The sequence below is a fragment of the Ranitomeya variabilis genome, chromosome 2 (genome assembly GCF_051348905.1).
Source record: "Ranitomeya variabilis isolate aRanVar5 chromosome 2, aRanVar5.hap1, whole genome shotgun sequence".
NCBI lineage: Eukaryota > Metazoa > Chordata > Amphibia > Anura > Dendrobatidae > Ranitomeya > Ranitomeya variabilis.
The window spans coordinates 123549163-123566704 of record NC_135233.1 but is presented as its reverse complement, the minus strand read 5'-3'; the positions used below and the strand labels follow the sequence as shown (position 1 = coordinate 123566704).

The following is a 17542-nucleotide window of genomic DNA, read 5'->3' as shown; positions in this document are numbered from 1 at the left end:
TGATGCTCTGTCAGCAGCCTGAGAACAGAGCAGCCTGCGTACGATGGGCTGTTGCCGTTTTTGTTTTTCCATCACCAAACCACGCACCCACTTCTAGGTGCTCTCCCTGGGCCAAGTGAGGGCTGCTGCCATGGTGGTAGGTCGGGAGGAGGCCCTTGCCCAGTATACTCTGGCTTCTCTTCAGAACGTAAAAATCTTTCGCCTTTTACTAAAGATTTTCGTGGAGGGGAACAAAACTGAGTTTTGTGGCAATTTTTGCATAATCCATCTTGCTGGGGCTTCCTTAATTGGGTTCAACAACAGAATAAAGGAATGGGTGGGTGGGGTTTCGGTGGGAGACTGAACCCTGGGGTTGCTGGGAAGATGCCCTCATTTGCATATTGTAGCCATGGATGGCCTTCTTCCGGGCAGCGGAACAGGTGATGCTCTGTCAGCAGCATAGAGCTGAGAACAGAGCAGCCTGCGGACGATGGGCTGTTGCCGTTTTTGTTTTTCCATCACCAAACCACGCACCCACTTCTAGGTGCTCTCCCTGGGCCAAGTGAGGGCTGCTGCCATGGTGGTAGGTCGGGAGGAGGCCCTTGCCCAGTGTACTCTGGCTTCTCCTCAGAACGTAAAAATCTTTCGCCTTTTACTAAAGATTTCCGTGGAGAGGAGCAAAACTGAGTTTTGTGGCAATTTTTGCATGCTCCAGCTTGCTGGGGCTTCCTTAATTGGGTTCAACAACAGAATAAAGGAATGGGTGGGTGGGGTTTCGGTGGGAGACTGAACCCTGGGGTTGCTGGGAAGAGGCCCTCATTTGCATATTGTAGCCATGGATGGCCTTCTTCCGGGCAGCGGAACAGGTGATGCTTTGCCAGCAGCATAGAGCTGAGAACAGAGCAGCCTGCGGACGATGGGCTGTTGCCGTTTTTGTTTTTCCATCACCAAACCACGCACCCACTTCTAGGTGCTCTCCCTGGGCCAAGTGAGGGCTGCTGCCATGGTGGTAGGTCGGGAGGAGGCCCTTGCCCAGTATACTCTAGCTTCTCTTCAGAACGTAAAAATATTTCGCCTTTTACTAAAGATTTCAGCGGAGAGGAGCAAAACTGAGTTTTGTGGCAATTTTTGCATGCTCCAGCTTGCTGGGGCTTCCTTAATTGTGTTCAACAACAGAATAAAGGGATGGGTGGGGTTTCGGTGGGAGACTGAACCCTGGGGTTGCTGGGAAGAGGCCCTCATTTGCATATTGTAGCCATGGATGGCCTTCTTCCGGGCAGCGGAACAGGTGATGCTCTGTCAGCAGCATAGAGCTGAGAACAGAGCAGCCTGCGGACGATGGGCTGTTGCCGTTTTTGTTTTTCCATCACCAAACCACGCACCCACTTCTAGGTGCTCTCCCTGGGCCAAGTGAGGGCTGCTGCCATGGTGGTAGGTCGGGAGGAGGCCCTTGCCCCGTATACTCTAGTTGATCTTCAGAACGTAAAAATCTTTCACCTTTTACTAAAGATTTCCGTGGAGAGGAGCAAAACTGAGTTTTGTGGCAATTTTTGCATGCTCCAGCTTGCTGGGGCTTCCTTAATTGGGTTCAACAACAGAATAAAGGAATGGGTGGGTGGGGTTTCGGTGGGAGACTGAACCCTGGGGTTGCTGGGAAGAGGCCCTCATTTGCATATTGTAGCCATGGATGGCCTTCTTCCGGGCAGCGGAACAGGTGATGCTCTGTCAGCAGCATAGAGCTGAGAACAGAGCAGCCTGCGGACGATGGGCTGTTGCCGTTTTTGTTTTTCCATAACCAAACCACGCACCCACTTCTAGGTGTTCTCCCTGGGCCAAGTGAGGGCTGCTGCCATGGTGGTAGGTCGGGAGGAGGCCCTTGCCCAGTATACTCTGCCTTCTCTTCAGAACGTAAAAATCTTTCGCCTTTTACTAAAGATTTCCGTGGAGAGGAGCAAAACTGAGGTTTGTGGCAATTTTTGCATGCTCCAGCTTGCTGGGGCATCCTTAATTGGGTTCAACAACAGAATAAAGGAATGGGTGGGTGGGGTTTCGGTGGGAGACTGAACCCTGGGGTTGCTGGGAAGAGGCCCTCATTTGCATATTGTAGCCATGGATGGCCTTCTTCCGGGCAGCGGAACAGGTGATGCTCTGTCAGCAGCATAGAGCTGAGGACAGAGCAGCCTGCGGATGATGGGCTGTTGCCGTTTTTGTTTTTCCATCACCAAACCACGCACCAACTTCTAGGTGCTCTCCCTGGGCCAAGTGAGGGCTGCTGCCATGGTGGTAGGTCGGGAGGAGGCCCTTGCCCAGTACACTCTAGCTTCTCTTCAGAACGTAAAAATCTTTCGCCTTTTACTAAAGATTTCCGTGTAGAGGAGCAAAACTGAGTTTTGTGGCAATTTTTGCATGCTCCAGCTTGCTGGGGCTTCCTTAATTGGGTTCAACAACAGAATAAAGGAATGGGTGGGTGGGGTTTCGGTGGGAGACTGAACCCTGGGGTTGCTGGGAAGAGGCCCTCATTTGCATATTGTAGCCATGGATGGCCTTCTTCCGGGCAGCGGAACAGGTGATCCTCTGTCAGCAGCATAGAGCTGAGAACAGAACAGCCTGCGGATGATGGGCTGTTGCCGTTTTTGTTTTTCCATTACCAAACCACGCACCCACTTCTAGGTGCTCTCACTGGGCCAAGTGCGGGCTGCTGCCATGGTGGTAGGTCGGGAGGAGGCCCTTGCCCAGTATACCCTGGCTTCTCTTCAGAACGTAAAAATCTTTTGCCTTTTACTAAAGATTTCCGTGGAGAGGAGCAAAACTGAGTTTTGTGGCAATTTTTGCATGCTCCAGCTTGCTGGGGCTTCCTTAATTGGGTTCAACAACAGAATAAAGGAATGGGTGGGTGGGGTTTCGGTGGGAGACTGAACCCTGGGGTTGCTGGGAAGAGGCCCTCATTTGCATATTGTAGCCATGGTTGGCCTTCTTCCGGGCAGCGGAACAGGTGATGCTCTGTCAGCAGCATAGAGCTGAGAACAGAGCAGCCTGTGGACGATGGGCTGTTGCCGTTTTTGTTTTTCCAACACCAAACCACGCACCCACTTCTAGGTGCTCTCCCTGGGCCAAGTGAGGGCTGCTGCCATGGTGGTAGGTCGGGAGGAGGCCCTTGTCCAGTGTACTCTGGCTTCTCCTCATAACGTAAAAATCTTTTGCCTTTTACTAAAGATTTCCGTGGAGAGGAGCAAAACTGAGTTTTGTGGCAATTTTTGCATGCTCCAGCTTGCTGGGGCTTCCTTAGTTGGGTTCAACAACAGAATAAAGGAATGGGTGGGTGGGGTTTCGGTCGGAAACTGAACCCTGGGGTTGCTGGGAAGAGGCCCTCATTTGCATATTGTAGCCATGGATGGCCTTCTTCCGGGCAGCGGAACAGGTGATGCTCTGTCAGCAGCATAGAGCTGAGAACAGAGCAGCCTGCGGACGATGGGCTGTTGCCGTTTTTGTTTTTCCATCACCAAACCGCGCACCCACTTCTAGTTGCTCTCCCTGGGCCAAGTGAGGGCTGCTGCCATAGTGGTAGGTCGGGAGGAGGCCCTTGCCCAGTATACTCTGGCTTCTCTTCACAACGTAAAAATCTTTCGCCTTTTACTAAAGATTTCCGTGGAGAGGAGCAAAACTGAGTTTTGTGGCAATTTTTGCATGCTCCAGCTTGCTGGGGCTTCCTTAATTGGGTTCAACAACAGAATAAAGGAATGGGTGGGTGGGGTTTCGGTGGGAGACTGAACCCTGGGGTTGCTGGGCAGAGGCCCTCATTTGCATATTGTAGCCATGGATGGCCTTCTTCCGGGCAGCGGAACAGGTGATGCTCTGTCAGCAGCATAGAGCTGAGAACAGAGCAGCCTGCGGATGATGGGCTGTTGCCGTTTTTGTTTTTCCATTACCAAACCACGCACCCACTTCTAGGTGCTCTCCCTGGGCCAAGTGCGGGCTGCTGCCATGGTGGTAGGTCGGGAGGAGGCCCTTGCCCAGTATACCCTGGCTTCTCTTCAGAACGTAAAAATCTTTCGCCTTTTACTAAAGATTTCCGTGGAGAGGAGCAAAACTGAGTTTTGTGGCAATTTTTGCATGCTCCAGCTTGCTGGGGCTTCCTTAATTGGGTTCAACAACAGAATAAAGGAAGAGGCCCTCATTTGCATATTGTAGCCATGGATGGCCTTCTTCCGGGCAGCGGAACAGGTGATGCTCTGTCAGCAGCATAGAGCTGAGAACAGAGCAGCCTGCGGACGATGGGCTGTTGCCGTTTTTGTTTTTCCATCACCAAACCACGCACCCACTTCTAGGTGTTCTCCCTGGGCCAAGTGAGGGCTGCTGCCATGGTGGTAGGTCGGGAGGAGGCCCTTGCCCAGTATACTCTGCCTTCTCTTCAGAACGTAAAAATCTTTCGCCTTTTACTAAAGATTTCCGTGGAGAGGAGCAAAACTGAGGTTTGTGGCAATTTTTGCATGCTCCAGCTTGCTGGGGCATCCTTAATTGGGTTCAACAACAGAATAAAGGAATGGGTGGGTGGGGTTTCGGTGGGAGACTGAACCCTGGGGTTGCTGGGAAGAGGCCCTCATTTGCATATTGTAGCCATGGATGGCCTTCTTCCGGGCAGCGGAACAGGTGATGCTCTGTCAGCAGCATAGAGCTGAGAACAGAGCAGCCTGCGGATGATGGGCTGTTGCCGTTTTTGTTTTTCCATCACCAAACCACGCACCCACTTCTAGGTGCTCTCCCTGGGCCAAGTGAGGGCTGCTGCCATGGTGGTAGGTCGGGAGGAGGCCCTTGCCCAGTACACTCCGGCTTCTCTTCAGAATGTAAAAATCTTTCGCCTTTTACTAAAGATTTCCGTGGAGAGGAGCAAAACTGAGTTTTGTGGCAATTTTTGCATGCTCCAGCTTGCTGCGGCTTCCTTAATTGGGTTCAACAACAGAATAAAGGAATGGGTGGGTGGGGTTTCGGTGGGAGACTGAACCCTGGGGTTGCTGGGAAGAGGCTCTCATTTACATATTGTAGCCATGCATGGCCTTCTTCCGGGCAGCGGAACAGGTGATGCTCTGTCAGCAGCATAGAGCTGAGAACAGAGCAGCCTGCGGACGATGGGCTGTTGCCGTTTTTGTTTTTCCATCACCAAACCATGCACCCACTTCTAGGTGCTCTCCCTGGGCCAAGTGAGGGCTGCTGCCATGGTGGTAGGTCGGGAGGAGGCCCTTGCCCAGTGTACTCTGGCTTCTCTTCAGAACGTAAAAATCTTTCGCCTTTTACTAAAGATTTCTGTGGAGAGGAGCAAAACTGAGTTTTGTGGCAATTTTTGCATGCTCCAGCTTGCTGGGGCTTCCTTAGGCTACGTTCACATTTGCGGTCCTCGCCGCAGCGTCGGGCGCCGCAGCGGCGCCGCATGCGTCATGCGACCCTATATTTAACATGGGGGCGCATGGACATGCGGCGCACTTGCGTTTTGCGCCGCATGCGTCGCTGCGGCGCCCGCGTCGGGGCGCAGAGGACGCAGCAAGTTGCATTTTTGCTGCGTCCAAATTCAATGAAAAAAACGACGCATGCGGCGCAAAATGCAGCGTTGTGCATGCGTTTTGCTGCGTTTTTATTTTCGTTGTGCGTTGCGGCGCCGACGCTGCGGCGCACAACGCAAGTGTGAACGTAGCCTTAATTGGGTTCAACAACAGAATAAAGGAATGGGTGGGGTTTCGGTGGGAGACTGAACCCTGGGGTTGCTGGGAAGAGGCCCTCATTTGCATATTGTAGCCATGGATGGCCTTCTTCCGGGCAGCGGAACAGGTGATGCTCTGTCAGCAGCCTGAGAACAGAGCAGCCTGCGTACGATGGGCTGTTGCCGTTTTTGTTTTTCCATCACCAAACCACGCACCCACTTCTAGGTGCTCTCCCTGGGCCAAGTGAGGGCTGCTGCCATGGTGGTAGGTCGGGAGGAGGCCCTTGCCCAGTATACCCTAGCTTCTCTTCAGAACGTAAAAATCTTTCGCCTTTTACTAAAGATTTCCGTGGAGAGGAGCAAAACTGAGTTTTGTGGCAATTTTTGCATGCTCCAGCTTGCTGGGGCTTCCTTAATTGGGTTCAACAACAGAATAAAGGAATGGGTGGGTGGGGTTTCGGTGGGAGACTGAACCCTGGGGTGGCTGGGAAGAGGCCCTCATTTGCATATTGTAGCCATGGATGGCCTTCTTCCGGGCAGCGGAACAGGTGATGCTCTGTCAGCAGCATAGAGCTGAGAACAGAGCAGCCTGCGGACGATGGGCTGTTGCCGTTTTTGTTTTTCCATCACCAAACCACGCACCCACTTCTAGGTGCTCTCCCTGGGCCAAGTGAGGGCTGCTGCCATGGTGGTAGGTCGGGAGGAGGCCCTTGCCCAGTATACTCTGGCTTCTCTTCAGAACGTAAAAATCTTTCGCCTTTTACTAAAGATTTTCGTGGAGAGGAGCAAAACTGAGTTTTGTGGCAATTTTTGCATAATCCATCTTGCTGGGGCTTCCTTAATTGGGTTCAACAACAGAATAAAGGAATGGGTGGGTGGGGTTTCGGTGGGAGACTGAACCCTGGGGTTGCTGGGAAGATGCCCTCATTTGCATATTGTAGCCATGGATGGCCTTCTTCCGGGCAGCGGAACAGGTGATGCTCTGTCAGCAGCATAGAGCTGAGAACAGAGCAGCCTGCGGACGATGGGCTGTTGCCGTTTTTGTTTTTCCATCACCAAACCACGCACCCACTTCTAGGTGCTCTCCCTGGGCCAAGTGAGGGCTGCTGCCATGGTGGTAGGTCGGGAGGAGGCCCTTGCCCAGTGTACTCTGGCTTCTCCTCAGAACGTAAAAATCTTTCGCCTTTTACTAAAGTTTTCCGTGGACAGGAGCAAAACTGAGTTTTGTGGCAATTTTTGCATGCTCCAGCTTGCTGGGGCTTCCTTAATTGGGTTCAACAACAGAATAAAGGAATGGGTGGGTGGGGTTTCGGTGGGAGACTGAACCCTGGGGTTGCTGGGAAGAGGCCCTCATTTGCATATTGTAGCCATGGATGGCCTTCTTCCGGGCAGCGGAACAGGTGATGCTTTGCCAGCAGCATAGAGCTGAGAACAGAGCAGCCTGCGGACGATGGGCTGTTGCCGTTTTTGTTTTTCCATCACCAAACCACGCACCCACTTCTAGGTGCTCTCCCTGGGCCAAGTGAGGGCTGCTGCCATGGTGGTAGGTCGGGAGGAGGCCCTTGCCCAGTGTACTCTGGCTTCTCCTCAGAACGTAAAAATCTTTCGCCTTTTACTAAAGTTTTCCGTGGAGAGGAGCAAAACTGAGTTTTGTGGCAATTTTTGCATGCTCCAGCTTGCTGGGGCTTCCTTAATTGGGTTCAACAACAGAATAAAGGAATGGGTGGGTGGGGTTTCGGTGGGAGACTGAACCCTGGGGTTGCTGGGAAGAGGCCCTCATTTGCATATTGTAGCCATGGATGGCCTTCTTCCGGGCAGCGGAACAGGTGATGCTTTGCCAGCAGCATAGAGCTGAGAACAGAGCAGCCTGCGGACGATGGGCTGTTGCCGTTTTTGTTTTTCCATCACCAAACCACGCACCCACTTCTAGGTGCTCTCCCTGGGCCAAGTGAGGGCTGCTGCCATGGTGGTAGGTCGGGAGGAGGCCCTTGCCCAGTATACTCTGGCTTCTCTTCAGAACGTAAAAATCTTTCGCCTTTTACTAAAGATTTTCGTGGAGAGGAGCAAAACTGAGTTTTGTGGCAATTTTTGCATAATCCATCTTGCTGGGGCTTCCTTAATTGGGTTCAACAACAGAATAAAGGAATGGGTGGGTGGGGTTTCGGTGGGAGACTGAACCCTGGGGTTGCTGGGAAGATGCCCTCATTTGCATATTGTAGCCATGGATGGCCTTCTTCCGGGCAGCGGAACAGGTGATGCTCTGTCAGCAGCATAGAGCTGAGAACAGAGCAGCCTGCGGACGATGGGCTGTTGCCGTTTTTGTTTTTCCATCACCAAACCACGCACCCACTTCTAGGTGCTCTCCCTGGGCCAAGTGAGGGCTGCTGCCATGGTGGTAGGTCGGGAGGAGGCCCTTGCCCAGTGTACTCTGGCTTCTCCTCAGAACGTAAAAATCTTTCGCCTTTTACTAAAGTTTTCCGTGGAGAGGAGCAAAACTGAGTTTTGTGGCAATTTTTGCATGCTCCAGCTTGCTGGGGCTTCCTTAATTGGGTTCAACAACAGAATAAAGGAATGGGTGGGGTTTCGGTGGGAGACTGAACCCTGGGGTTGCTGGGAAGAGGCTCTCATTTGCATGTTGTAGCCATGGATGGCCTTCTTCCGGGCAGCGGAACAGGTGATGCTCTGTCAGCAGCATAGAGCTGAGAACAGAGCAGCCTGCGGACGATGGGCTGTTGCCGTTTTTGTTTTTCCATCACCAAACCACGCACCCACTTCTAGGTGCTCTCCCTGGGCCAAGTGAGGGCTGCTGCCATGGTGGTAGGTCGGGAGGAGGCCCTTGCCCCGTATACTCTAGTTTATCTTCAGAACGTAAAAATCTTTCACCTTTTACTAAAGATTTCCGTGGAGAGGAGCAAAACTGAGTTTTGTGGCAATTTTTGCATGCTCCAGCTTGCTGAGGCTTCCTTAATTGGGTTCAACAACAGAATAAAGGAATGGGTGGGTGGGGTTTTGGTGGGAGACTGAACCCTGGGGTTGCTGGGAAGAGGCCCTCATTTGCATATTGTAGCCATGGATGGCCTTCTTCCGGGCAGCGGAACAGGTGATGCTCTGTCAGCAGCATAGAGCTGAGAACAGAGCAGCCTGCGGACGATGGGCTGTTGCCGTTTTTGTTTTTCCATCACCAAACCACGCACCCACTTCTAGGTGCTCTCCCTGGGCCAAGTGAGGGCTGCTGCCATGGTGGTAGGTCGGGAGGAGGCCCTTGCCCAGTATACTCTAGCTTCTCTTCAGAACGTAAAAATCTTTCGCCTTTTACTAAAGATTTTCGTGGAGAGGAGCAAAACTGAGTTTTGTGGCAATTTTTGCATGCTCCATCTTGCTGGGGCTTCCTTAATTGGGTTCAACAACAGAATAAAGAAATGGGTGGGTGGGGTTTCGGTGGGAGACTGAACCCTGGGGTTGCTGGGAAGATGCCATCATTTGCATATTGTAGCCATGGATGGCCTTCTTCCGGGCAGCGAAACAGGTGATGCTCTGTCAGCAGCATAGAGCTGAGAACAGAGCAGCCTGCGGACGATGGGCTGTTGCCGTTTTTGTTTTTCCATCACCAAACCACGCACCCACTTCTAGGTGCTCTCCCTGGGCCAAGTGAGGGCTGCTGCCATGGTGGTAGGTCGGGAGGAGGCCCTTGCCCAGTGTACTTTGGCTTTTCTTCAGAACGTAAAAATCTTTCTCCTTTTACTAAAGATTTCCGTGGAGAGGAGCAAAACTGAGTTTTGTGGCAATTTTTGCATGCTCCAGCTTGCTGGGGCTTCCTTAATTGGGTTCAACAACAGAATAAAGGAATGAATGGGTGGGTGGGGTTTCGGTGGGAGACTGAACCCTGGGGTTGCTGGGAAGAGGCCCTCATTTGCATATTGTAGCCATGGATGGCCTTCTTCCGGGCAGCGGAACAGGTGATGCTCTGTCAGCAGCATAGAGCTGAGAACAAAGCAGCCTGTGGACGATGGGTTGTTGCCGTTTTTGTTTTTCCATCACCAAACCACGCACCCACTTCTAGGTGCTCTCCCTGGGCCAAGTGAGGGCTGCTGCCATGGTGGTAGGTAGGGAGGAGGCCCTTGCCCAGTGTACTCTAGCTTCTCCTCAGAACGTAAAAATCTTTCGCCTTTTACTAAAGATTTCCGTGGAGAGTTGCAAAACTGAGTTTTGTGGCAATTTTTGCATGCTCCAGCTTGCTGGGGCTTCCTTAATTGGGTTCAACAACAGAATAAAGGAATGGGTGGGTGGGGTTTCGGTGGGAGACTGAACCCTGGGGTTGCTGGGAAGAGGCCCTCATTTGCATATTGTAGCCATGGATGGCCTTCTTCCGGGCAGCGGAACAGGTGATGCTTTGCCAGCAGCATAGAGCTGAGAACAGAGCAGCCTGCGGACGATGGGCTGTTGCCGTTTTTGTTTTTCCATCACCAAACCACGCACCCACTTCTAGGTGCTCTCCCTGGGCCAAGTGAGGGCTGCTGCCATGGTGGTAGGTCAGGAGGAGGCCCTTGCCCAGTATACTCTGGCTTCTCTTCAGCACGTAAAAATCTTTCGCCTTTTACTAAAGATTTCAGCGGAGAGGAGCAAAACTGAGTTTTGTGGCAATTTTTGCATGCTCCAGCTTGCTGGGGCTTCCTTAATTGGGTTCAACAACAGAATAAAGGAATGGGTGGGGTTTCGGTGGGAGACTGAACCCTGGGGTTGCTGGGAAGAGGCCCTCATTTGCATATTGTAGCCATGGATGGCCTTCTTCCGGGCAGCGGAACAGGTGATGCTCTGTCAGCAGCATAGAGCTGAGAACAGAGCAGCCTGCGGACGATGGGCTGTTGCCGTTTTTGTTTTTCCATCACCAAACCACGCACCCACTTCTAGGTGCTCTCCCTGGGCCAAGTGAGGGCTGCTGCCATGGTGGTAGGTCGGGAGGAGGCCCTTGCCCCGTATACTCTAGTTTATCTTCAGAACGTAAAAATCTTTCACCTTTTACTAAAGATTTCCGTGGAGAGGAGCAAAACTGAGTTTTGTGGCAATTTTTGCATGCTCCAGCTTGTTGGGGCTTCCTTAATTGGGTTCAACAACAGAATAAAGGAATGGGTGGGTGGGGTTTCGGTGGGAGACTGAACCCTGGGGTTGCTGGGAAGAGGCCCTCATTTGCATATTGTAGCCATGGATGGCCTTCTTCCGGGCAGCGGAACAGGTGATGCTTTGCCAGCAGCATAGAGCTGAGAACAGAGCAGCCTGCGGACGATGGGCTGTTGCCGTTTTTGTTTTTCCATCACCAAACCACGCACCCACTTCTAGGTGCTCTCCCTGGGCCAAGTGAGGGCTGCTGCCATGGTGGTAGGTCAGGAGGAGGCCCTTGCCCAGTATACTCTGGCTTCTCTTCAGCACGTAAAAATCTTTCGCCTTTTACTAAAGATTTCAGCGGAGAGGAGCAAAACTGAGTTTTGTGGCAATTTTTGCATGCTCCAGCTTGCTGGGGCTTCCTTAATTGGGTTCAACAACAGAATAAAGGAATGGGTGGGGTTTCGGTGGGAGACTGAACCCTGGGGTTGCTGGGAAGAGGCCCTCATTTGCATATTGTAGCCATGGATGGCCTTCTTCCGGGCAGCGGAACAGGTGATGCTCTGTCAGCAGCATAGAGCTGAGAACAGAGCAGCCTGCGGACGATGGGCTGTTGCCGTTTTTGTTTTTCCATCACCAAACCACGCACCCACTTCTAGGTGCTCTCCCTGGGCCAAGTGAGGGCTGCTGCCATGGTGGTAGGTCGGGAGGAGGCCCTTGCCCCGTATACTCTAGTTTATCTTCAGAACGTAAAAATCTTTCACCTTTTACTAAAGATTTCCGTGGAGAGGAGCAAAACTGAGTTTTGTGGCAATTTTTGCATGCTCCAGCTTGTTGGGGCTTCCTTAATTGGGTTCTACAACAGAATAAAGGAATGGGTGGGTGGGGTTTCGGTGGGAGACTGAACCCTGGGGTTGCTGGGAAGAGGCCCTCATTTGCATATTGTAGCCATGGATGGCCTTCTTCCGGGCAGCGGAACAGGTGATGCTCTGTCAGCAGCCTGAGAACAGAGCAGCCTGCGTACGATGGGCTGTTGCCGTTTTTGTTTTTCCATCACCAAACCACGCACCCACTTCTAGGTGCTCTCCCTGGGCCAAGTGAGGGCTGCTGCCATGGTGGTAGGTCGGGAGGAGGCCCTTGCCCAGTATACTCTAGCTTTTCTTCAGAACGTAAAAATCTTTCGCCTTTTACTAAAGATTTTCGTGGAGAGGAGCAAAACTGAGTTTTGTGGCAATTTTTGCATGCTCCAGCTTGCTGGGGCTTCCTTAATTGGGTTCAACAACAGAATAAAGGAATGGGTGGGTGGGGTTTCGGTGGGAGACTGAACCCTGGGGTGGCTGGGAAGAGGCCCTCATTTGCATATTGTAGCCATGGATGGCCTTCTTCTGGGCAGCGGAACAGGTGATGCTCTGTCAGCAGCATAGAGCTGAGAACAGAGCAGCCTGCGGACGATGGGCTGTTGCCATTTTTGTTTTTCCATCACCAAACCACGCACCCACTTCTAGGTGCTCTCCCTGGGCCAAGTGAGGGCTGCTGCCATGGTGGTAGGTCGGGAGGAGGCCCTTGCCCAGTATACTCTAGCTTCTCTTCAGAACGTAAAAATCTTTCGCCTTTTACTAAAGATTTTCGTGGAGAGGAGCAAAACTGAGTTTTGTGGCAATTTTTGCATAATCCATCTTGCTGGGGCTTCCTTAATTGGGTTCAACAACAGAATAAAGGAATGGGTGGGTGGGGTTTCGGTGGGAGACTGAACCCTGGGGTTGCTGGGAAGATGCCCTCATTTGCATATTGTAGCCATGGATGGCCTTCTTCCGGGCAGCGGAACAGGTGATGCTCTGTCAGCAGCATAGAGCTGAGAACAGAGCAGCCTGCGGACGATGGGCTGTTGCCGTTTTTGTTTTTCCATCACCAAACCACGCACCCACTTCTAGGTGCTCTCCCTGGGCCAAGTGAGGGCTGCTGCCATGGTGGTAGGTCGGGAGGAGGCCCTTGCCCAGTGTACTCTGGCTTCTCCTCAGAACGTAAAAATCTTTCGCTTTTTACTAAAGATTTCCGTGGAGAAGAGCAAAACTGAGTTTTGTGGCAATTTTTGCATGCTCCAGCTTGCTGGGGCTTCCTTAATTGGGTTCAACAACAGAATAAAGGAATGGGTGGGGTTTCGGTGGGAGACTGAACCCTGGGGTTGCTGGGAAGAGGCCCTCATTTGCATATTGTAGCCATGGATGGCCTTCTTCCGGGCAGCGGAACAGGTGATGCTCTGTCAGCAGCATAGAGCTGAGAACAGAGCAGCCTGCGGACGATGGGCTGTTGCCGTTTTTGTTTTTCCATCACCAAACCACGCACCCACTTCTAGGTGTTCTCCCTGGGCCAAGTGAGGGCTGCTGCCATGGTGGTAGGTCGGGAGGAGGCCCTTGCCCAGTATACTCTGCCTTCTCTTCAGAACGTAAAAATCTTTCGCCTTTTACTAAAGATTTCCGTGGAGAGGAGCAAAACTGAGGTTTGTGGCAATTTTTGCATGCTCCAGCTTGCTGGGGCATCCTTAATTGGGTTCAACAACAGAATAAAGGAATGGGTGGGTGGGGTTTCGGTGGGAGACTGAACCCTGGGGTTGCTGGGCAGAGGCCCTCATTTGCATATTGTAGCCATGGATGGCCTTCTTCCGGGCAGCGGAACAGGTGATGCTCTGTCAGCAGCATAGAGCTGAGAACAGAGCAGCCTGCGGATGATGGGCTGTTGCCGTTTTTGTTTTTCCATCACCAAACCACGCACCCACTTCTAGGTGCTCTCCCTGGGCCAAGTGAGGGCTGCTGCCATGGTGGTAGGTCGGGAGGAGGCCCTTGCCCAGTATACCCTGGCTTCTCTTCAGAACGTAAAAATCTTTCGCCTTTTACTAAAGATTTCCGTGGAGAGGAGCAAAACTGAGTTTTGTGGCAATTTTTGCATGCTCCAGCTTGCTGGGGCTTCCTTAATTGGGTTCAACAACAGAATAAAGGAATGGGTGGGTGGGGTTTCGGTGGGAGACTGAACCCTGGGGTTGCTGGGAAGAGGCCCTCATTTGCATATTATAGCCATGGTTGGCCTTCTTCCGGGCAGCGGAACAGGTGATGCTCTGTCAGCAGCATAGAGCTGAGAACAGAGCAGCCTGTGGACGATGGGCTGTTGCCGTTTTTGTTTTTCCATCACCAAACCACGCACCCACTTCTAGTTGCTCTCCCTGGGCCAAGTGAGGGCTGCTGCCATGGTGGTAGGTCGGGAGGAGGCCTTTGCCCAGTGTACTCTGGCTTCTCCTCATAACGTAAAAATCTTTCGCCTTTTACTAAAGATTTCCGTGGAGAGGAGCAAAACTGAGTTTTGTGGCAATTTTTGCATTCTCCAGCTTGCTGGGGCTTCCTTAGTTGGGTTCAACAACAGAATAAAGGAATGGGTGGGTGGGGTTTCGGTCGGAGACTGAACCCTGGGGTTGCTGGGAAGAGGCCCTCATTTGCATATTGTAGCCATGGATGGCCTTCTTCCGGGCAGCGGAACAGGTGATGCTCTGTCAGCAGCATAGAGCTGAGAACAGAGCAGCCTGCGGACGATGGGCTGTTGCCGTTTTTGTTTTTCCATCACCAAACCACGCACCCACTTCTAGTTGCTCTCCCTGGGCCAAGTGAGGGCTGCTGCCATGGTGGTAGGTCGGGAGGAGGCCCTTGCCCAGAATACTCCAGCTTCTCTTCAGAACGTAAAAATCTTTCGCCTTTTACTAAAGATTTCCGTGGAGAGGAGCAAAACTGAGTTTTGTGGCAATTATTGCATGCTCCAGCTTGCTGGGGCTTCCTTAATTGGGTTCAACAACAGAATAAAGGAATGGGTGGGTGGGGTTTCGGTGGGAGACTGAACCCTGGGGTTGCTGGGCAGAGGCCCTCATTTGCATATTGGAGCCATGGATGGCCTTCTTCCGGGCAGCGGAACAGGTGATGCTCTGTCAGCAGCATAGAGCTGAGAACAGAGCAGCCTGCGGACGATGGGCTGTTGCCGTTTTTGTTTTTCCATCACCAAACCACGCACCCACTTCTAGTTGCTCTCCCTGGGCCAAGTGAGGGCTGCTGCCATGGTGGTAGGTCGGGAGGAGGCCCTTGCCCAGTATACTCCAGCTTCTCTTCAGAACGTAAAAATCTTTCGCCTTTTACTAAAGATTTCCGTGGAGAGGAGCAAAACTGAGTTTTGTGGCAATTTTTGCATGCTCCAGCTTGCTGGGGCTTCCTTAATTGGGTTCAACAACAGAATAAAGGAATGGGTGGGTGGGGTTTCGGTGGGAGACTGAACCCTGGGGTTGCTGGGCAGAGGCCCTCATTTGCATATTGTAGCCATGGATGGCCTTCTTCCGGGCAGCGGAACAGGTGATGCTCTGTCAGCAGCATAGAGCTGAGAACAGAGCAGCCTGCGGACGATGGGCTGTTGCTGTTTTTGTTTTTCCATCACCAAACCACGCACCCACTTCTAGGTGCTCTCCCTGGGCCAAGTGAGGGCTGCTGCCATGGTGGTAGGTCGGGAGGAGGCCCTTGCCCAGTATACTCTAGCTTCTCTTCAGAACGTAAAAATCTTTCGCCTTTTATTAAAGATTTCCGTGGAGAGGAGCAAAACTGAGTTTTGTGGCAATTTTTGCATGCTCCAGCTTGCTGGGGCTTCCTTAATTGGGTTCAACAACAGAATAAAGGAATGGGTGGGTGGGGTTTCGGTGGGAGACTGAACCCTGGGGTTGCTGGGAAGCGGCCCTCATTTGCATATTGTAGCCATGGATGGCCTTCTTCCGGGCAGCGGAACAGGTGATGCTCTGTCAGCAGCATAGAGCTGAGAACAGAGCAGCCTGCGGATGATGGGCTGTTGCCGTTTTTGTTTTTCCATTACCAAACCACGCACCCACTTCTAGGTGCTCTCCCTGGGCCAAGTGCGGGCTGCTGCCATGGTGGTAGGTCGGGAGGAGGCCCTTGCCCAGTATACCCTGGCTTCTCTTCAGAATGTAAAAATCTTTCGCCTTTTACTAAAGATTTCCGTGGAGAGGAGCAAAACTGAGTTTTGTGGCAATTTTTGCATGCTCCAGCTTGCTGGGGCTTCCTTAATTGGGTTCAACAACAGAATAAAGGAAGAGGCCCTCATTTGCATATTGTAGCCATGGATGGCCTTCTTCCGGGCAGTGGAACAGGTGATGCTCTGTCAGCAGCATAGAGCTGAGAACAGAGCAGCCTGCGGACGATGGGCTGTTGCCGTTTTTGTTTTTCCATCACCAAACCACACACCCACTTCTAGGTGTTCTCCCTGGGCCAAGTGAGGGCTGCTGCCATGGTGGTAGGTCGGGAGGAGGCTCTTGCCCAGTATACTCTGCCTTCTCTTCAGAACGTAAAAATCTTTCGCCTTTTACTAAAGATTTCCGTGGAGAGGAGCAAAACTGAGGTTTGTGGCAATTTTTGCATGCTCCAGCTTGCTGGGGCATCCTTAATTGGGTTCAACAACAGAATAAAGGAATGGGTGGGTGGGGTTTCGGTGGGAGACTGAACCCTGGGGTTGCTGGGAAGAGGCCCTCATTTGCATATTGTAGCCATGGATGGCCTTCTTCCGGTCAGCGGAACAGGTGATGATCTGTCAGCAGCATAGAGCTGAGAACAGAGCAGCCTGCGGATGATGGGCTGTTGCCGTTTTTGTTTTTCCATCACCAAACCACGCACCCACTTCTAGGTGCTCTCCCTGGGCCAAGTGAGGGCTGCTGCCATGGTGGTAGGTCGGGAGGAGGCCCTTGCCCAGTACACTCTAGCTTCTCTTCAGAACGTAAAAATCTTTCGCCTTTTACTAAAGATTTCCGTGGAGAGGAGCAAAACTGAGGTTTGTGGCAATTTTTGCATGCTCCAGCTTGCTGGGGCTTCCTTAATTGGGTTCAACAACAGAATAAAGGAATGGGTGGGTGGGGTTTCGGTGGGAGACTGAACCCTGGGGTTGCTGGGAAGAGGCCCTCATTTGCATATTGTAGCCATGGATGGCCTTCTTCCGGGCAGCGGAACAGGTGATCCTCTGTCAGCAGCATAGAGTTGAGAACAGAGCAGCCTGCGGATGATGGGCTGTTGCCGTTTTTGTTTTTCCATTACCAAACCACGCACCCACTTCTAGGTGTTCTCCCTGGGCCAAGTGAGGGCTGCTGCCATGGTGGTAGGTCGGGAGGAGGCTCTTGCCCAGGATACTCTGCCTTCTCTTCAGAACGTAAAAATCTTTCGCCTTTTACTAAAGATTTCCGTGGAGAGGAGCAAAACTGAGGTTTGTGGCAATTTTTGCATGCTCCAGCTTGCTGGGGCATCCTTAATTGGGTTCAACAACAGAATAAATGAATGGGTGGGTGGGGTTTCGGTGGGAGACTGAACCCTGGGGTTGCTGGGAAGAGGCCCTCATTTGCATATTGTAGCCATGGATGGCCTTCTTCCGGGCAGCGGAACAGGTGATGCTCTGTCAGCAGCATAGAGCTGAGAACAGAGCAGCCTGCGGATGATGGGCTGTTGCCGTTTTTGTTTTTCCATCACCAAACCACGCACCCACTTCTAGGTGCTCTCCCTGGGCCAAGTGAGGGCTGCTGCCATGGTGGTAGGTCGGGAGGAGGCCCTTGCCCAGTACACTCTGGCTTCTCTTCAGAACGTAAAAATCTTTCGCCTTTTACTAAAGATTTCTGTGGAGAGGAGCAAAACTGAGGTTTGTGGCAATTTTTGCATGCTCCAGCTTGCTGGGGCTTCCTTAATTGGGTTCAACAACAGAATAAAG

The 17542-nt window shown here is 52.2% G+C and overlaps 41 non-coding genes across 41 annotated transcripts; all 41 read left to right on the top strand.

Moving 5' to 3' along the window:
• Positions 1-164: 164 nt before the first annotated feature.
• On the top strand, positions 165-280 carry LOC143810667 (U5 spliceosomal RNA). The gene has a single exon (XR_013223107.1). It is a non-coding gene; the product is annotated as a U5 spliceosomal RNA (small nuclear RNA).
• Positions 281-590: 310 nt separating this feature from the next.
• Positions 591-706, top strand: LOC143810393 (U5 spliceosomal RNA). Its single transcript, XR_013222849.1, has one exon. It is a non-coding gene; the product is annotated as a U5 spliceosomal RNA (small nuclear RNA).
• A 310-nt stretch (positions 707-1016) lies between these two features.
• LOC143810691 (U5 spliceosomal RNA) lies at positions 1017-1132 on the top strand. Its single transcript, XR_013223128.1, has one exon. It is a non-coding gene; the product is annotated as a U5 spliceosomal RNA (small nuclear RNA).
• A 306-nt stretch (positions 1133-1438) lies between these two features.
• On the top strand, positions 1439-1554 carry LOC143810706 (U5 spliceosomal RNA). Its single transcript, XR_013223140.1, has one exon. It is a non-coding gene; the product is annotated as a U5 spliceosomal RNA (small nuclear RNA).
• Positions 1555-1864: 310 nt separating this feature from the next.
• Positions 1865-1980, top strand: LOC143810525 (U5 spliceosomal RNA). The gene has a single exon (XR_013222976.1). It is a non-coding gene; the product is annotated as a U5 spliceosomal RNA (small nuclear RNA).
• A 310-nt stretch (positions 1981-2290) lies between these two features.
• Positions 2291-2406, top strand: LOC143810409 (U5 spliceosomal RNA). The gene has a single exon (XR_013222865.1). It is a non-coding gene; the product is annotated as a U5 spliceosomal RNA (small nuclear RNA).
• A 310-nt stretch (positions 2407-2716) lies between these two features.
• LOC143810384 (U5 spliceosomal RNA) lies at positions 2717-2832 on the top strand. The gene has a single exon (XR_013222840.1). It is a non-coding gene; the product is annotated as a U5 spliceosomal RNA (small nuclear RNA).
• Positions 2833-3142: 310 nt separating this feature from the next.
• On the top strand, positions 3143-3258 carry LOC143810276 (U5 spliceosomal RNA). The gene has a single exon (XR_013222736.1). It is a non-coding gene; the product is annotated as a U5 spliceosomal RNA (small nuclear RNA).
• A 310-nt stretch (positions 3259-3568) lies between these two features.
• On the top strand, positions 3569-3684 carry LOC143811170 (U5 spliceosomal RNA). Its single transcript, XR_013223457.1, has one exon. It is a non-coding gene; the product is annotated as a U5 spliceosomal RNA (small nuclear RNA).
• Positions 3685-3994: 310 nt separating this feature from the next.
• LOC143810380 (U5 spliceosomal RNA) lies at positions 3995-4110 on the top strand. The gene has a single exon (XR_013222836.1). It is a non-coding gene; the product is annotated as a U5 spliceosomal RNA (small nuclear RNA).
• Positions 4111-4371: 261 nt separating this feature from the next.
• On the top strand, positions 4372-4487 carry LOC143810523 (U5 spliceosomal RNA). The gene has a single exon (XR_013222974.1). It is a non-coding gene; the product is annotated as a U5 spliceosomal RNA (small nuclear RNA).
• Positions 4488-4797: 310 nt separating this feature from the next.
• LOC143810509 (U5 spliceosomal RNA) lies at positions 4798-4913 on the top strand. The gene has a single exon (XR_013222960.1). It is a non-coding gene; the product is annotated as a U5 spliceosomal RNA (small nuclear RNA).
• A 310-nt stretch (positions 4914-5223) lies between these two features.
• Positions 5224-5339, top strand: LOC143810433 (U5 spliceosomal RNA). The gene has a single exon (XR_013222888.1). It is a non-coding gene; the product is annotated as a U5 spliceosomal RNA (small nuclear RNA).
• A 622-nt stretch (positions 5340-5961) lies between these two features.
• LOC143810473 (U5 spliceosomal RNA) lies at positions 5962-6077 on the top strand. Its single transcript, XR_013222926.1, has one exon. It is a non-coding gene; the product is annotated as a U5 spliceosomal RNA (small nuclear RNA).
• A 310-nt stretch (positions 6078-6387) lies between these two features.
• On the top strand, positions 6388-6503 carry LOC143810570 (U5 spliceosomal RNA). Its single transcript, XR_013223020.1, has one exon. It is a non-coding gene; the product is annotated as a U5 spliceosomal RNA (small nuclear RNA).
• A 310-nt stretch (positions 6504-6813) lies between these two features.
• LOC143810666 (U5 spliceosomal RNA) lies at positions 6814-6929 on the top strand. Its single transcript, XR_013223106.1, has one exon. It is a non-coding gene; the product is annotated as a U5 spliceosomal RNA (small nuclear RNA).
• Positions 6930-7239: 310 nt separating this feature from the next.
• LOC143810591 (U5 spliceosomal RNA) lies at positions 7240-7355 on the top strand. Its single transcript, XR_013223041.1, has one exon. It is a non-coding gene; the product is annotated as a U5 spliceosomal RNA (small nuclear RNA).
• A 310-nt stretch (positions 7356-7665) lies between these two features.
• LOC143810569 (U5 spliceosomal RNA) lies at positions 7666-7781 on the top strand. Its single transcript, XR_013223019.1, has one exon. It is a non-coding gene; the product is annotated as a U5 spliceosomal RNA (small nuclear RNA).
• A 310-nt stretch (positions 7782-8091) lies between these two features.
• On the top strand, positions 8092-8207 carry LOC143810590 (U5 spliceosomal RNA). Its single transcript, XR_013223040.1, has one exon. It is a non-coding gene; the product is annotated as a U5 spliceosomal RNA (small nuclear RNA).
• A 306-nt stretch (positions 8208-8513) lies between these two features.
• LOC143810705 (U5 spliceosomal RNA) lies at positions 8514-8629 on the top strand. The gene has a single exon (XR_013223139.1). It is a non-coding gene; the product is annotated as a U5 spliceosomal RNA (small nuclear RNA).
• A 310-nt stretch (positions 8630-8939) lies between these two features.
• Positions 8940-9055, top strand: LOC143810435 (U5 spliceosomal RNA). The gene has a single exon (XR_013222890.1). It is a non-coding gene; the product is annotated as a U5 spliceosomal RNA (small nuclear RNA).
• Positions 9056-9365: 310 nt separating this feature from the next.
• On the top strand, positions 9366-9481 carry LOC143810620 (U5 spliceosomal RNA). The gene has a single exon (XR_013223067.1). It is a non-coding gene; the product is annotated as a U5 spliceosomal RNA (small nuclear RNA).
• A 314-nt stretch (positions 9482-9795) lies between these two features.
• Positions 9796-9911, top strand: LOC143810606 (U5 spliceosomal RNA). The gene has a single exon (XR_013223054.1). It is a non-coding gene; the product is annotated as a U5 spliceosomal RNA (small nuclear RNA).
• A 310-nt stretch (positions 9912-10221) lies between these two features.
• Positions 10222-10337, top strand: LOC143810608 (U5 spliceosomal RNA). Its single transcript, XR_013223056.1, has one exon. It is a non-coding gene; the product is annotated as a U5 spliceosomal RNA (small nuclear RNA).
• A 306-nt stretch (positions 10338-10643) lies between these two features.
• On the top strand, positions 10644-10759 carry LOC143810678 (U5 spliceosomal RNA). The gene has a single exon (XR_013223116.1). It is a non-coding gene; the product is annotated as a U5 spliceosomal RNA (small nuclear RNA).
• A 310-nt stretch (positions 10760-11069) lies between these two features.
• On the top strand, positions 11070-11185 carry LOC143810607 (U5 spliceosomal RNA). The gene has a single exon (XR_013223055.1). It is a non-coding gene; the product is annotated as a U5 spliceosomal RNA (small nuclear RNA).
• Positions 11186-11491: 306 nt separating this feature from the next.
• On the top strand, positions 11492-11607 carry LOC143810676 (U5 spliceosomal RNA). Its single transcript, XR_013223115.1, has one exon. It is a non-coding gene; the product is annotated as a U5 spliceosomal RNA (small nuclear RNA).
• A 304-nt stretch (positions 11608-11911) lies between these two features.
• LOC143810601 (U5 spliceosomal RNA) lies at positions 11912-12027 on the top strand. Its single transcript, XR_013223050.1, has one exon. It is a non-coding gene; the product is annotated as a U5 spliceosomal RNA (small nuclear RNA).
• A 310-nt stretch (positions 12028-12337) lies between these two features.
• On the top strand, positions 12338-12453 carry LOC143810635 (U5 spliceosomal RNA). The gene has a single exon (XR_013223079.1). It is a non-coding gene; the product is annotated as a U5 spliceosomal RNA (small nuclear RNA).
• Positions 12454-12763: 310 nt separating this feature from the next.
• LOC143810682 (U5 spliceosomal RNA) lies at positions 12764-12879 on the top strand. The gene has a single exon (XR_013223119.1). It is a non-coding gene; the product is annotated as a U5 spliceosomal RNA (small nuclear RNA).
• Positions 12880-13185: 306 nt separating this feature from the next.
• Positions 13186-13301, top strand: LOC143810522 (U5 spliceosomal RNA). Its single transcript, XR_013222973.1, has one exon. It is a non-coding gene; the product is annotated as a U5 spliceosomal RNA (small nuclear RNA).
• A 310-nt stretch (positions 13302-13611) lies between these two features.
• LOC143810379 (U5 spliceosomal RNA) lies at positions 13612-13727 on the top strand. Its single transcript, XR_013222835.1, has one exon. It is a non-coding gene; the product is annotated as a U5 spliceosomal RNA (small nuclear RNA).
• A 310-nt stretch (positions 13728-14037) lies between these two features.
• On the top strand, positions 14038-14153 carry LOC143810457 (U5 spliceosomal RNA). The gene has a single exon (XR_013222911.1). It is a non-coding gene; the product is annotated as a U5 spliceosomal RNA (small nuclear RNA).
• Positions 14154-14463: 310 nt separating this feature from the next.
• Positions 14464-14579, top strand: LOC143810491 (U5 spliceosomal RNA). The gene has a single exon (XR_013222943.1). It is a non-coding gene; the product is annotated as a U5 spliceosomal RNA (small nuclear RNA).
• A 310-nt stretch (positions 14580-14889) lies between these two features.
• LOC143810346 (U5 spliceosomal RNA) lies at positions 14890-15005 on the top strand. The gene has a single exon (XR_013222803.1). It is a non-coding gene; the product is annotated as a U5 spliceosomal RNA (small nuclear RNA).
• Positions 15006-15315: 310 nt separating this feature from the next.
• LOC143810492 (U5 spliceosomal RNA) lies at positions 15316-15431 on the top strand. Its single transcript, XR_013222944.1, has one exon. It is a non-coding gene; the product is annotated as a U5 spliceosomal RNA (small nuclear RNA).
• A 310-nt stretch (positions 15432-15741) lies between these two features.
• LOC143810466 (U5 spliceosomal RNA) lies at positions 15742-15857 on the top strand. The gene has a single exon (XR_013222919.1). It is a non-coding gene; the product is annotated as a U5 spliceosomal RNA (small nuclear RNA).
• Positions 15858-16118: 261 nt separating this feature from the next.
• LOC143810521 (U5 spliceosomal RNA) lies at positions 16119-16234 on the top strand. Its single transcript, XR_013222972.1, has one exon. It is a non-coding gene; the product is annotated as a U5 spliceosomal RNA (small nuclear RNA).
• A 310-nt stretch (positions 16235-16544) lies between these two features.
• LOC143810474 (U5 spliceosomal RNA) lies at positions 16545-16660 on the top strand. The gene has a single exon (XR_013222927.1). It is a non-coding gene; the product is annotated as a U5 spliceosomal RNA (small nuclear RNA).
• A 310-nt stretch (positions 16661-16970) lies between these two features.
• On the top strand, positions 16971-17086 carry LOC143810520 (U5 spliceosomal RNA). Its single transcript, XR_013222971.1, has one exon. It is a non-coding gene; the product is annotated as a U5 spliceosomal RNA (small nuclear RNA).
• Positions 17087-17396: 310 nt separating this feature from the next.
• Positions 17397-17512, top strand: LOC143810506 (U5 spliceosomal RNA). Its single transcript, XR_013222958.1, has one exon. It is a non-coding gene; the product is annotated as a U5 spliceosomal RNA (small nuclear RNA).
• The last annotated feature ends 30 nt before the right edge of the window (positions 17513-17542 follow it).